The sequence below is a fragment of the Furipterus horrens genome, unplaced genomic scaffold (assembly GCF_987537825.1).
Source record: "Furipterus horrens unplaced genomic scaffold, mFurHor1.1.pri manual_scaffold_13, whole genome shotgun sequence".
NCBI lineage: Eukaryota > Metazoa > Chordata > Mammalia > Chiroptera > Furipteridae > Furipterus > Furipterus horrens.
This window is the reverse complement of record NW_028327183.1, coordinates 37263556-37276203: the sequence shown is the minus strand read 5'-3', so window position 1 is coordinate 37276203 and position 12648 is coordinate 37263556. Positions and strand designations below refer to the sequence as shown.

Genomic DNA, 12648 nt, shown 5'->3' with positions numbered 1-12648 from the left:
CCACTGTTTGAATCTGAGCTCCCCTGTCCAAAGCCGAGGCTGTGGCTTCAGCTCCGACTCAGTCTCCGGCCCCGCCCCACCCTGCCCCCACCCTCACCCCCACCTCCACCTCGTCCTCTCTTCAGGCCTTCAGAGCTTCCGAAGCAGCAGCGGAAGCCTCCTCCACAGCACTGCAACAGCTGCAGGTGTAAACCTAAGGGTCCCGGCAGCGCGTGACTTTGGGCTGAACTCACGCGAGAATCACGTTATGCCGAGGAGTCCTCTGGGAAATGCAGTCAGAGACGTACCGGAAGTGGGTAAGATGGCTCTTGTCGTAAAGATTCCTGTCAGAGCTTAACTGAGGCCAACCGAAAACGGTTGCTCTTTTTCATCCAGCTGCGCGCCAGAGGCCTCATGGAGCCCGGCTCAGCCTCGGGCCGTGCTTTTGAAAAAGGCTATTCCCACGCGCCTAAAATGGACGTGGTTCCCTTAACCTCCATTCCACCCACAGCAGTTGGACAGGCTCAAGAAGAGAAGGGCTGGTTTGCCAGAGAAGATAATACGCACCGCCCACCCCTCAGGGAAACGTAGCTGGGGCAGTGAACGCGGTGCAGGCACCATTTTGATTCTTCACAGCCTCCGCCTATCTACATCCCGGAGATTTCTGGGAGTGTCACTGCAACCACGGAGTACACAGCTTTCCGAGTGGCAGTGTGGGCCGTTGTTCCGGCGTGACTTTGGCTTGGGGTTCTTCGGTGCAGAAGAGTTGTGAGACCTAAGCTTCTGAGTCCCAGAGCCGGTCCGGGAAGCCGAAAGCGAGGAGACTGGGGACCTGCAAAAGGATTGGGAAGGCTGGTGGGGAGCAATGGCTAAACTTGAAACCGGATGGGGCAGACGAAAGGGGAAGGGTTTCCGAGATTGTGAAAGGTGTTGGTACGCTAAGCTACTCACTTGTGTGAATGTCCCGGCCTACGGATAAGGCGACTGTGAGTCAGGCTTTGCAAGAAAAGAGGAATTCAGAGCCTGGGTGTGTGTAATAGGGTGTTGGGGGTCATGTAGAGAGGGAGAAACTATTCAGGATTTTGTGTATGGGTGTGTGTGTGATTGAAAGTTTAAATGAGTATTTCTGTATATCACTGGGATTGTATTTTGAAGAGTAATCTTTGAGCCTCCTCGGTAAAAACAATAACAAGGATAGCTCTTCATGGAGTATTCTTTTGTTTTTGTTTGTTTTTGAAGTTTGATGGGAGAAAGGTTACATAATTGAGCTAATAAATATCATTTAAAACGACTTTTATAAAAAACCAGAAGCACCTTCTATGGAATAGAAATAAAGTGTTGTTTTCTTTTAAAATAAAGCCAAATAAAAAAGACTTTAAAATGGGTGCTTGCTCTTGCTTAGAGCTCAGACCCTGGAGATTAGAAACGTTCAATCGTATGGGTTCTCTTTGAGTCCTGGGAGAATGGTGTAGGTCTAAGGGATGTTAGTCTAAGGTTTACGGGAGCTGATTTGTGAAGTCCTGGACTAAAAAATAACTTCAAAGTTTGAAGAGTAGTGTCTACCATGGCAAATATACAAGTGACATAGCTCACAGAGATCAAGGGATGTAAGTTTGAAGTTACCCAAGGGCACTCTTCAGATCAACTGATTTACTAACTCTCTCTGGTTACCTCCAGGCCAGAAGAATTGTGTCAGGTATAAAAAAAAAATTTTCTAACTGCAAAGATGCTTTCTCCAAATATTTTACTGCAGTTTCTTTTAATGTAACTTCTAAAATTGATTTGAGAGGGAAACATTGATTTAGCGTTCCACTTATTTATTCATTTATTGGTTGATTCCTATGTGTAGTCTGGTAGGAGGTGAACCCGCAACCTGGGCCTATCCCATGGACACTAACCAACTGAACTACCCAGCCAGGGCCAATGTAATTTTAAATAAAGGGAGAAAGTAAGATAGTGGGTATAAAATTCGTGTAAATAAACTATATATACAAACAAAACCTGAAATAGTATTAAATGCTTAAGAATAATTTTAGCAATAAATTAATTAATGAAAATTTGAAACTACTGAAAAGCACAAAAAAACCTTAGTAAATGAAAATTATACTATATGCTTGAATAAAAATCCTTACCATAAACATTTTAAATTTTATGAATTTAATATCCCATTTAAAAATATTTTTTTTTAAATAGGGATTTTTCTAAAGTTCCAGCAGAAACAATAAAGGTAAGAATAGGCAGTATATTTGGAGTAAAAAGCAGTATGGGGCGGTTGGGGCTAGTCTTACCAGATAGTAAACTGGTAAGACTTAAAAAATTGAAATTTGGGACTCATCTGACTGGACAGACCAGTGGAATACGAGAGAATCCGAAAACAACCAAATAAAGAATTTTAGCGTATGGTGAATGAGGCATTTCACATCAATTGGGAAAGATGGACTTTTCAAGAAAGGTTATAAGGGACAATTTGATAGGCTTTCTGAAAAAATAAGAGAGAGGATGTAATACTAGTGTTTTGTCTTGCTTTGGTATCAGAGTAATGCTGACCTTGTAAAATAAATTAGGGTAAGTTCACTTCTCTTTAATGTTTTAGAGCAGTGGGTCTCAACCTTCCTAATGCCACGACCCTTTAATACAGTTCCTCATGTGGTGACCCCCAGCCATAACTAAAGCATAGTGATTAATCACAAAAACAATATGTAATTATATATGTGTTTTCCGATGGTCTTAGGCGACCCTTGTGAAAGGGTTGTTCGACCCCCAAAGGGGTCGCGACCCACAGGTTGAGAACCGCTGTTTTAGAGGAATTTGAGAAGAATGGATGTTGGTGCTTTAGATGTTTAATCGAGCAGTGAAGCCATCTGGTCCAGGCATTTCTTTGTTGGGAGGTTTGATCACTGCTTCAATTTTCTTGCTAGTCATAGGGTCTACTCAAGATTTTCTATTTCTTCATGATTCAGTTTTGGTAAGTTGTGTGTTTCTTAGGATTTATCTATTTCATATAGGTAGGTTATCCATTTGTTGGTGTACAATTGTTCACAGTATTCTCTAATAATCCTTTTTATGCCTGTAAAATTGGTAGTAATGTCCCCACTTTGATTTTTAGTTTTACTAATTTGAGTCTGTTTTTCTTACTCAAATGTTCCCTCCCCCCAAATAACTTCTGGTTTTATTGATCAAATTGTTTTTCTAATGTTTTATTTATCTCTGTTCCAGTCTTTATTTTCTTCCCTTTGCTACTTTAGGGTTTAATTTCCTCCTGGTTTTCTAGTTCCTTAGGCTGTAAATTTGGTGATTCAAGTTTTATGTGTTTAAACTTTAAACTTTCTTCTTAGCACTGTTTTTGCTGCATCCCATAAGTTTTGACATGATCAGAATTCATTTTCACTTGTTTCAAAGTATTTTTAAACTGTTCCTTGTGATTTCTTCTTTGACCCTTGTGTAAGAGTGTGATGTTTAACTTCTACTTGGAATTTTCCACTTTTTCTGCTGTTATTGATATCTAGTTTCATTCAATTACATACGATTTGAAATTATATTTTGTATTATTCAGCCTTTTAAAACTTATCAAGATTTGTTTTGTGGCCTGATATTATCTATTCTGCTAAAAGTTCCATGGGAAAATTTTTTATTCTGCTGTTGCTAGGTGCAGTGTTTTCTATCTGTTTGGTCTAAATGGTTTATACTATTTTTAAGTCTTTTATATCTTTATTGATTTAACTGTTGTTCTATCCATCACTGAGAACAGAGTACAGTCTCACACCACTTAGTGATGAGGATATGTTCTGAGAAGTGCAGTTAGGTAATTTCGTCATTATGTCACCATCATAAAGTATACAGGCATACCTCACTTTATTGCACTTCACAGATACTGTGTTTTTTACAGATTAAAGGTTTGTAGCAACCCTATGTTGAGCAAGTCGATTGGTGTCATTTTTCCAATAGGCTCAGATGATGGTTAGTATTTTTAGGAATAAAGTATTTTAAATTATGGTATATACATTTTTTAGACATAATGCTTTTATACACAGTAGACTATAGTACAAATATAACTTGCACTGGGAAACCAAGAAGAATCATGTGACTCAGTTTATTGTAATATTTGCTTCATTGTGGTGGTCTGAAAATGAACCCACAGTATCTCTGACGTATGCGTGTAATTACACAAACCTGGATGATATAGCCTACTATACACCTAGGATATGTAATATACAGCTATATCTCCTAGGCTACAAAACTGTACAGCATACTGTAGGCACTTGTAACACAGTGGTATTTGTGTATCTAAACATAGAAAAAGTACAGTAAAAACAGCATAAAAGTTAAAAAATGGTACACCTGAATAGAGCACGTACCAAGAATGGAGCTTATAGGACAGGAAGTTGCTCTGGGTGAGTTGAATTATTAGTGCTGACTTAATGTAAGGGCCTAGGGCATTATACACAACTGTACCTTATAAACATTGCATACTTAGGCTATACTAAATTTATTTACGTTTTAACACATGAACATTAGCTTAATGTAACGTTTTTACTTTACAAACTTTAATAGTACATTGTACAGCTATACAACAGTATTTTTTTCTTTACACCCTTACTATATAAGCTTTTTTTCTTTTTTAATTTAAAATTGTTGGGGACCCCTGACCCACAGAGATCCCCTGGTGTCACGGATGAAACGAAGACTTCCCAGGCATCTTGTGCTGGGGAAGAGATGGCCGGCAAATGTCTGAGAGACAAATGCCTCGATTGCCTTCCTTCAAGGTCTTTTATTGAGTGCAGTAAGCTTAAGGGCATATTGCATGCATGTAAAGCTCAACAGTCAATGTTAAACAGTGCTGATTACAGAGAAGAGATAATGTTCAGGGATAACAATTGAAGGAATATTGAGATTCCCCTCAGGTCAGGGTGTGTTGGACACAAAGACTTCAGGTGGCTGTTAAATAGGGAGGGTGGGTTCATTTTGAGTTAAACCCCTGCTGCTGGTATAATAAAGCGATCATACAAGGTAAAAGAACAAGGCAAGCTTCAAAGGACATAAAGCATTTTCTCATGACCTGATTCCCACCAGGGCCCACTGGCTATAGCATTGAGGCACATATGCACCCACCTTTCCCAGTTTTCCAGTCAAGTCTTAAGGGCTCATTTTCTTCGCCTGCCTTGCATGGGGCTCCAAGTCTTGATACTTTCCCAGGGGGACCCTGACATAAAATGTTTAACTTTTTAAACTTTTTTGTTAGAAATAAAGACACAAATACACACATTAGCCTAGGCCTACACAAGGTCAGGATCATCAATATCACTGTCTTCCATCTGCACATCTTGTCCCATTGAAAGATCTTCAGGGGCAATTATCTGCATGAAATTGTCATGTTCTAATGATATAGAGAGATATGATTAGGATCATTGGGGAGAAATAGGAGGGGCTGTAGGAGGAGTTTGCTGAGGCAATGGGAAGTAGTCTTGGACAGGATTGACTGAGAAGCTGAATGCCTCTAGAGCCAATGGAAATAAAAAGAGGGCTGGCTCTTTGGCTCAGGAGCTTTTCTGACTCCTGGGCTGGCTCTCTGTGGCTCTCAGGCTCTTCTTCATCCTCGTGAATGCCTGGATGATTGTGCTGCAGCTGCCTGTATTTTCCAATGGACATTTATTTTGTATGGGAGGAAACTCCAGACACGGCCTAGGATTGGGCTGGCCTGGCACAGAATGTCAGGTTTATTCTTTGGGTGTTCTAGAGGGGACAGGCTCTGAGGCAGAAGCCTGCCAGTCTTCTGTAATCGCATAGCTTTTGTGTATTATGTTGTTTTAGTTTGTAAGCCCTCTAGAAACTAACAGGAAAAACTAGGAGAACTCAGGTGTTAAAAGAGTTTACCCTTAATTGATAGGTTTAAGTAACTAAAGCTGTGACTTGATAGGCTTAAGAACTGTTTTGAATAAAGATTCCTTGCCTTTATCACCAAACCTTTGCCTCTAGAATTTTGTCTAGGGTGTAAGGGGTAGTGGGACCCCAATTGCTGTTAGGTAACACTATGATAACAATGCCTTCTCCTGGAATCCCTCATGAGGTACCTGCCTGAGGCTCTTCTTGATGTGTCACTTTTTCCAAAAATATGTCTATGGTAGTTTCCTTTTTCTTTTTTTAAATCATAGATTTGCTGTTAAGCAGATAATGGGCCATGAACATCCCTTTCTATTAAAGAATACTTTTTGGTGTTGGGGTCCATGTTTTCAAACATTTTACGAAGCTTACTGAGGTCTGCAAAAACCTGCCAAACCCTTTACTGTTCATTTTCTTCAGGTTCTCCTTTTCTTGCAGTTTTATTTTCACTTGCCTCTTCTTCAGCTATGCACTCCACTCCAACATTATGACGACAGTGTTACTAGGTGTTAGAAAATGTTCAGCCCCATTATAATCTTATGGACGACTGTCATATATGTGGTCCATTGCTGACCAAAACGTCATTATGTGGATTTTGACTATTGAAATATCCAACTATTGTAGAACTATTGCTCCTTACAGTCCTATCAGATTACTTCAAAAATCTTTAGGCTCTGATGTCTGGTGCATTTGTTTTTAATTCCTATATTTCTTGGTTGATATACCATTTTCTCTTGTAAGTTTTTTACTCAATGTCACTTTTCTGATATTAGTATAGCTACTTCAGCTCCCTTTTAGTTACTATTTGCATGGACTTTTTCCATCCTTTAACCTTCAACCTGTGTGTGTCTTTAAAGTATCTTTTTTTTTTTTTTAAAGATTTTATTTATTTATTTTTAGAGAAAGGGGAAGAGAGGGAGAAAGAGGAAGAGAAACATCAATGTGTGCTTGCCTTTCATGTGCCCCCAACTAGGGACCTGGCCTGCAGCCCAGGCATTCGCCCTGACTGGGAATGGAACTGGCAACTCTATGGTTTGCAGGCCGGCACTTAGTCCACTGAGCCACACCAGCCAGGGCTTTGAAGTGTCTTGTACACAGTGTATAGTTAAATCATTTTTAAAAATCCATTCTGGCCATCTCTGCATTTTGATTGAAGAGTTGAATCAATATACATTTAATTACTGGAAAGGAAGAATTGCTATTTTGCTGTGTTTTCCGTATGTCTACACAGCATTCCCCTCTCATTTTTTCCATTATTGCCCTGATCTGTGTTTAGTTATATTTGTAACATTTGCTTCCAATTTTATTTAGTGTATGTCCTATGGATATACCTTTATAGGTACCAGGGGGATTGCATATAACATCCTAATTTTTTAACAATCTGAATACCAATTTACCTACAATCACATTAAAAAATTTACTAATTCTCTTTGTTACTAATATCAAAATGTTGCATTATTTTACAGTGTGTCCAATAACAAAGATAATTATTTTTATGACTGTCTTGTAAATTTTATAGAAAAGTGGAGTTACAAACTAAATTACCCTACATTTTCCTCCTGATCAGAGATTATCTATTGTGTCTCCACCAATTATCTCTTGAGCCAGTTATCTATGAGTTTGTAGTCCACCTGTAACTTTTATGAGTAGTGCCTGCTCACTTTCCCTCCTGCATGCTGATGCATGCAGAACAGATGAGTGCCTTATATCAGTCCTTCATGTATCCTCAAGAAAGGTTAGAAAAGATGTACAAATAATTTGTAAGCATGGCCTGCTTTGCTCCCTCTAGTTTGAAGCAGAACTGTGTTGCTGCCTGCTCAATACCAAGATCACTGCCATACTGGGGAGTAGGAGGCAAGAGTGAAAATGACACAAAACTTTATTAGTATTTGAAGATGGCTTTTTCTTGATTGGGCATTTGCTTGTTCCTATAAACCTTTGACTGATTTTCAGGGGTAGTAAAAAGTTAGTTCAGAAAACTTGTTTTTTCATTTTGTGGGGAAACAATAAATTGGAGCTTTTTAGCTCAACATTTGGTGATATCATTCCAGGAATTATATTTGACACGTAACATTTCCTGTTTCAACAGTTCATATTTTAAACTGAAGAAATTGAGGCTTAGGAAATTTTATAAATTTCCCCACATTACAGAGCTTGTTAATAAAATTGGGATTGCACTCTCCTAATGAAAAGTATCTTTGTCTTATTTACCATGTATTAGGAGCACATAGTAAGCATCCGCTTACCTCATATGAAGCTGATTAGGGTAGAATTAAGCAAGAAATGGATTGTCTTAACTTGTTCTATTATAACAAAATACCATAGACTAGAAGGCTTGAACAACAGACATTTATTTCTTAGAGTTCTGGAAGCTGCAAAGTCCCAAGGTCAAAGTACTGGCAGATTTGGTTCCTGGTGAAGGTCCACTTCCCGGCTTGTAGACAGCTGTCTTCTCATTTTGCTCACATGGCCTTTCCTTGGTGCATACACATGAAGAGATGTCTTTTTGTCTCTCTCTTATAAGAGTATTATTCCCATCATGAGTGTCCTACCCTCTTAACCTAATTTAAACGTAATTACCTTCCTACGGCCACACCTCCAAATACCATCACACTGAGGGTTAGGGCTTCAACATATGAACTCTGGGAGATGGCAATATTCAGTCCATAATAGGGATTTCAGTTCATAGGTCAACACTCAATTCACTGAGGCACACCAGCCAAGGCTAAGATTTTATTTATTTTTTTAAAGAGAGGGTAAGGGAGGGAGAAAAAGAGGGAAACATCGATGTGCAAGAGAAACATCAATCAGTAGCCTCTCATACACCCTCCAGTGGGGAACCCCCGCAACCCAGGCATGCGCCCTGACTGGGAATCAAACGGGTGACATTTTGGTTCCCAGGTCAGCATTCAACCCACTGAACCACACCAGCCAGGGCATATCCTATTTTATTTAGTGCACTCATGTTAAACATCTACTGTGTACCCAATATTGTGACAGAAGTAAGACAGGGGATGTAAAATAAATAAATAAATAAATAAATAAATAAATAAATAAATATATTATTGCAATTATCCCGATGATTCCCTGGCTGGTTTGGCTCAGTGGATTGAGCGTCGGCCTGCGAGCTAAGTGTCGCTGGTTCGATCTTCCAGTCAGGGCACATCAGAGAAGGAAAACTCTGACTCCAAAAAACCTCCGCTGCCTTGCGGAGGGAGTAAAGGCTAAGGGAAAGGCTAAGGGAGTAAACCCCGACAGAAAATCCGGAGACGGAGTCCCTAAGGCGGTTTGACGTTGTAGTCAACACCGGCAACTCCTGCGGCGCACCTGAAGCCAAGCTGTATTGACTCCGTCTTTCCCTTGGATCCTTCAGCTGCGAAGAGAGGGGGGGTCTGCTGCATGGGCAACAGCAGACCCTCCATATCACCCTGCCCAGGCTCTGTAGCTTCAGCTTCACTGGAGAGGACACTCCAGCGTCATCGCAAGATGTCGATTCAACACGGGAGGAGACAGATACCGTGTCACTCCCGAGTCGGGAGTGACTGCACAGCCATTCTCGGCGGTGCAGATAGACTCTTTAAGAAGCTACACCATCGTCTCTCAAGACGGACGGCTGCCGACGACGACGACGAATAGGGATTTCTCTTTTTCACTCAAATATTAAACCTTTCTTTAATATGGTAATGAGCAGAGATGGGCTTCAAATTGTTTTGTTGAGAGTCTTTATGCTGAAGGACGTGTATCACAATTTGAATAAATGCAAAGGCATACTATGTTTGGGGGCAGAATGACAATATCATAAATGTTGCTTCTCCCAAAATAAATTTATAAATTAATGCACTACAAATTACAGTACCCAAGGGTTTTTGTGATGAGAAAACTATCTTCATTTATGTAGAAATAAAATTAACTTAGTGTAAGAATTAAAGAGAACAAGGGGGGCTTACTCTTACTATGCAGTATCAAAATCCTGCAATAAGGCTAACATTAAACTAATGTGGTATTAGTATAGGAACAGAACAACAGATTAGTGAAACAAGATAATGATAGAAATGTCTTGGTATAAATGAAAATACAAGGTACTTTTCAGTTGAATGAGGAAAAGATCATATGGGTAAATGATTTACATAGCAAAGTTTCAGTTCAATAGGAAGAGGATGCTACCCATAAAGATTTAAGAACAGGTCTTTTGACCTGGCCCCTGGCCAGGTAACTAGTTGGTTAGATCACCCCTATAAGTCAGGGATGTGGGTTCGATCCTGGGTCAGTGCACATGCAGGAGTCAACCAATGAGTGCAAAGATGGGTGGAACAACAATTTGATGTTTCTCCCCCTACACACACACGCCCCTCCTCAGCCTCTAAGATTAAATTTTAAAAGGTTTTTTTCCCACTGACCCATGTCTGGAAAGATGACCTTACATTTACCTTTCTACCACAGCTTCCTTGAAGAAAATTACATTCTAAATCTCTCTTTTGCAGCCTTTATCTGGATGGGGAGAGCTGAGAATTGGCACATGTACATTGACAGCCTATGTGACTAAGCCTTGGGGAAACCAAGGTAGTGGAGTGGCTTCCCTGTGCCTAAGTAGATATCAGTCTTCCAACTGAGTGTGCCCCATGTGATGGTGGCACACCATGCATAGGCACTGGTGGATTATCATGAAATGTCCTGTAATGAGAATGTTAATGTTTCCCAGTGCTGAGGTCCTAGAAGCTGTGCTTGCAGAACTGTAACAAACATATTGTGAAAGTGTTTCCTTGTCAGGACAAACCTGCCAATTAAACTAATTCAGGGTTAATGCCTATTCTGTTTGATTGCCAGTCACATCTGTGATTGCTGCTAATGTCAGAGCTGTGTGACTGGCTGTCGAACATATAAATTATTTTAATGAATTGTGCTTGTACAGTGGAAACCCATCTGGAAGAAAATAACAATGAACCTCATTTTATATGACATTAAAAATTAAATTCTACATGAATTAAATATTTACATATTGAAAAACCAATAAAGAGTTTGCAAGGCAACCTAAGAAGTAATCTAGAGGTTAAAAATATATTCCTAATTCATAAGCTTAAAAAAATAATGCATATTTGGTTACATAAAATTTTTAAATATTTTAATGGGAAAAGTCATTTTCTTAAAAATTAGACAAATTCCTAATATTTAATATATGAAGAGGTCTTCAAAATTGACAAAAAGATAAAAAATATAGGGGAAATGGGTTAACTATCAGAATTTACGAAGAAGCAAATTAGGAGTAGGAGAGGTTTATGTTCATCAGACAAGCATGAATTTGAGTAGTTTAATACCATCTATTCCTAAATGTCTTTTTAAATTAAATTTATTGGAATGACATTGGTTATAAAATTGTTTCAAGTGTACAATTCTTTGTTAATGGTCTGTATATTGCATTGTGCATCCACCACCCAAAGTCAAATCTTCAGTCACCATATCTTTGACTCCCTTTTCCCTTAACTACTCACCCCTGTGTGCTCCTTCCCTCTGGTAACCACCATAGTTGTCTGTCTTGTTTGTTCATTTGTTACTTTCAGTTTTATATCCTATATATAAGTGAAATCATGGTTATTGACTTTCTGACTTATTTCACTTAGCAGATATTCTCTAGATCATCCATGTCACAAATGGCAGTATTTCGTCTTATGATTAAGTAGTCTTCCATTGCATATATGTACAATCTCTTTAAAATTGACAGTACCTATTAAAATTTAAAAATAGCACATATCCTTTGATATGTCTAGCAATCTCTTTTCTATAATCTATTCACCAGCAATCAAAATACCTAAAATGTAAGGACCAATTACAAGGGTGTTTACTGTAATGTTGTTTGTGGTGGCAATATCTAGCAACAAGATGAATCAATAGGGAGATGGCTGAATGAATTTACAGCACATAACATCACAGATACTGTGCAGCAACTGCTCATCTTACTTTTATCTGATTATAATTATTCTTATTGCTGGGTCTCGGCACTGGCCACTCTTAGGCAGCAAAAGGTAGTCTTCTTAGTTTGGCCTGACTTAGGAGTTCCTAGTTCTTCTGGTGACTTCAAAGGTAACAAGCATAAGGACAGAACATTTAAGGATTAAGAGAGAATGTTTCCTGAATAATGAAATAGAAGAGAACTTAGATTCATGTCAATATATGTATATGTTATTTGTGTACACTACCTCAGAAAATGAACCACTTGTATTTATAATCTTATCACAAGACTAACCTTCAAAAATGCTAATAACAAGCAGTGCATTGCTTAGTTATATTAGTATTTTGAGTTTAAAAGAAATTGATATATGTGAAGTCAACATAAGGCTTAAATGTTGTCATTTTTATCACTATTTACAAAGTCCTAGGACTAACAGCTTTCTACATATTAGGTTGTTGTGCAAAGAGATCAAGTACCCCTTTCAAAAATAAAAAATAAAAAGATTTGCTCCAATAAAATACTGTTCAGGTCCATGTCTCTTTTCAGTGCCCCTTTCCCCAAGAAAACAAATGAGGTAGAGGCGACGTTGATTATGTCTGGCAGACAAGAGAAAAAATTAGTCTGAGGTTAAAATTGAGGCTGAAATGCAAGAGTGGGTGTTTTACTCAGTGCCATATTAAAAATTTTAAGAGTAACATGGTTTCCTCATTTTAAGGTCTAATCTCCATTGCCAATACTGGTTATATGTGGTATTACAATTTCTGATGTTTCACTGAAAATGAAATGTTGGTGTATTATTAAATATGATCCTTAAATGTATGTGATATAACCAATCTGTTGCAAAATCC

At 38.7% G+C, this 12648-nt stretch overlaps 1 protein-coding gene and 1 long non-coding RNA gene across 3 annotated transcripts in view; both read right to left on the bottom strand.

Annotated features, from left to right (window-relative positions):
- ZNF566 (zinc finger protein 566) overlaps positions 1-857 on the bottom strand; it is a 37457-nt gene extending 36600 nt beyond the window's left edge. For both annotated transcript variants that reach the window (XM_090260694.1, XM_090260695.1), the window contains exon 1: positions 110-857. The gene's annotated coding sequence lies outside the window, so the exon portion shown is untranslated. The remainder of the gene's footprint in view (positions 1-109) is intronic.
- Positions 858-8191: 7334 nt separating this feature from the next.
- On the bottom strand, positions 8192-11395 carry LOC149994569 (uncharacterized). Its single transcript, XR_016507776.1, has 2 exons — positions 11343-11395; positions 8192-8332 (listed from the first exon to the last, which is right to left on the bottom strand). It is a non-coding gene; the product is annotated as an uncharacterized LOC149994569 (long non-coding RNA).
- Between the last annotated feature and the right edge of the window lie 1253 nt (positions 11396-12648).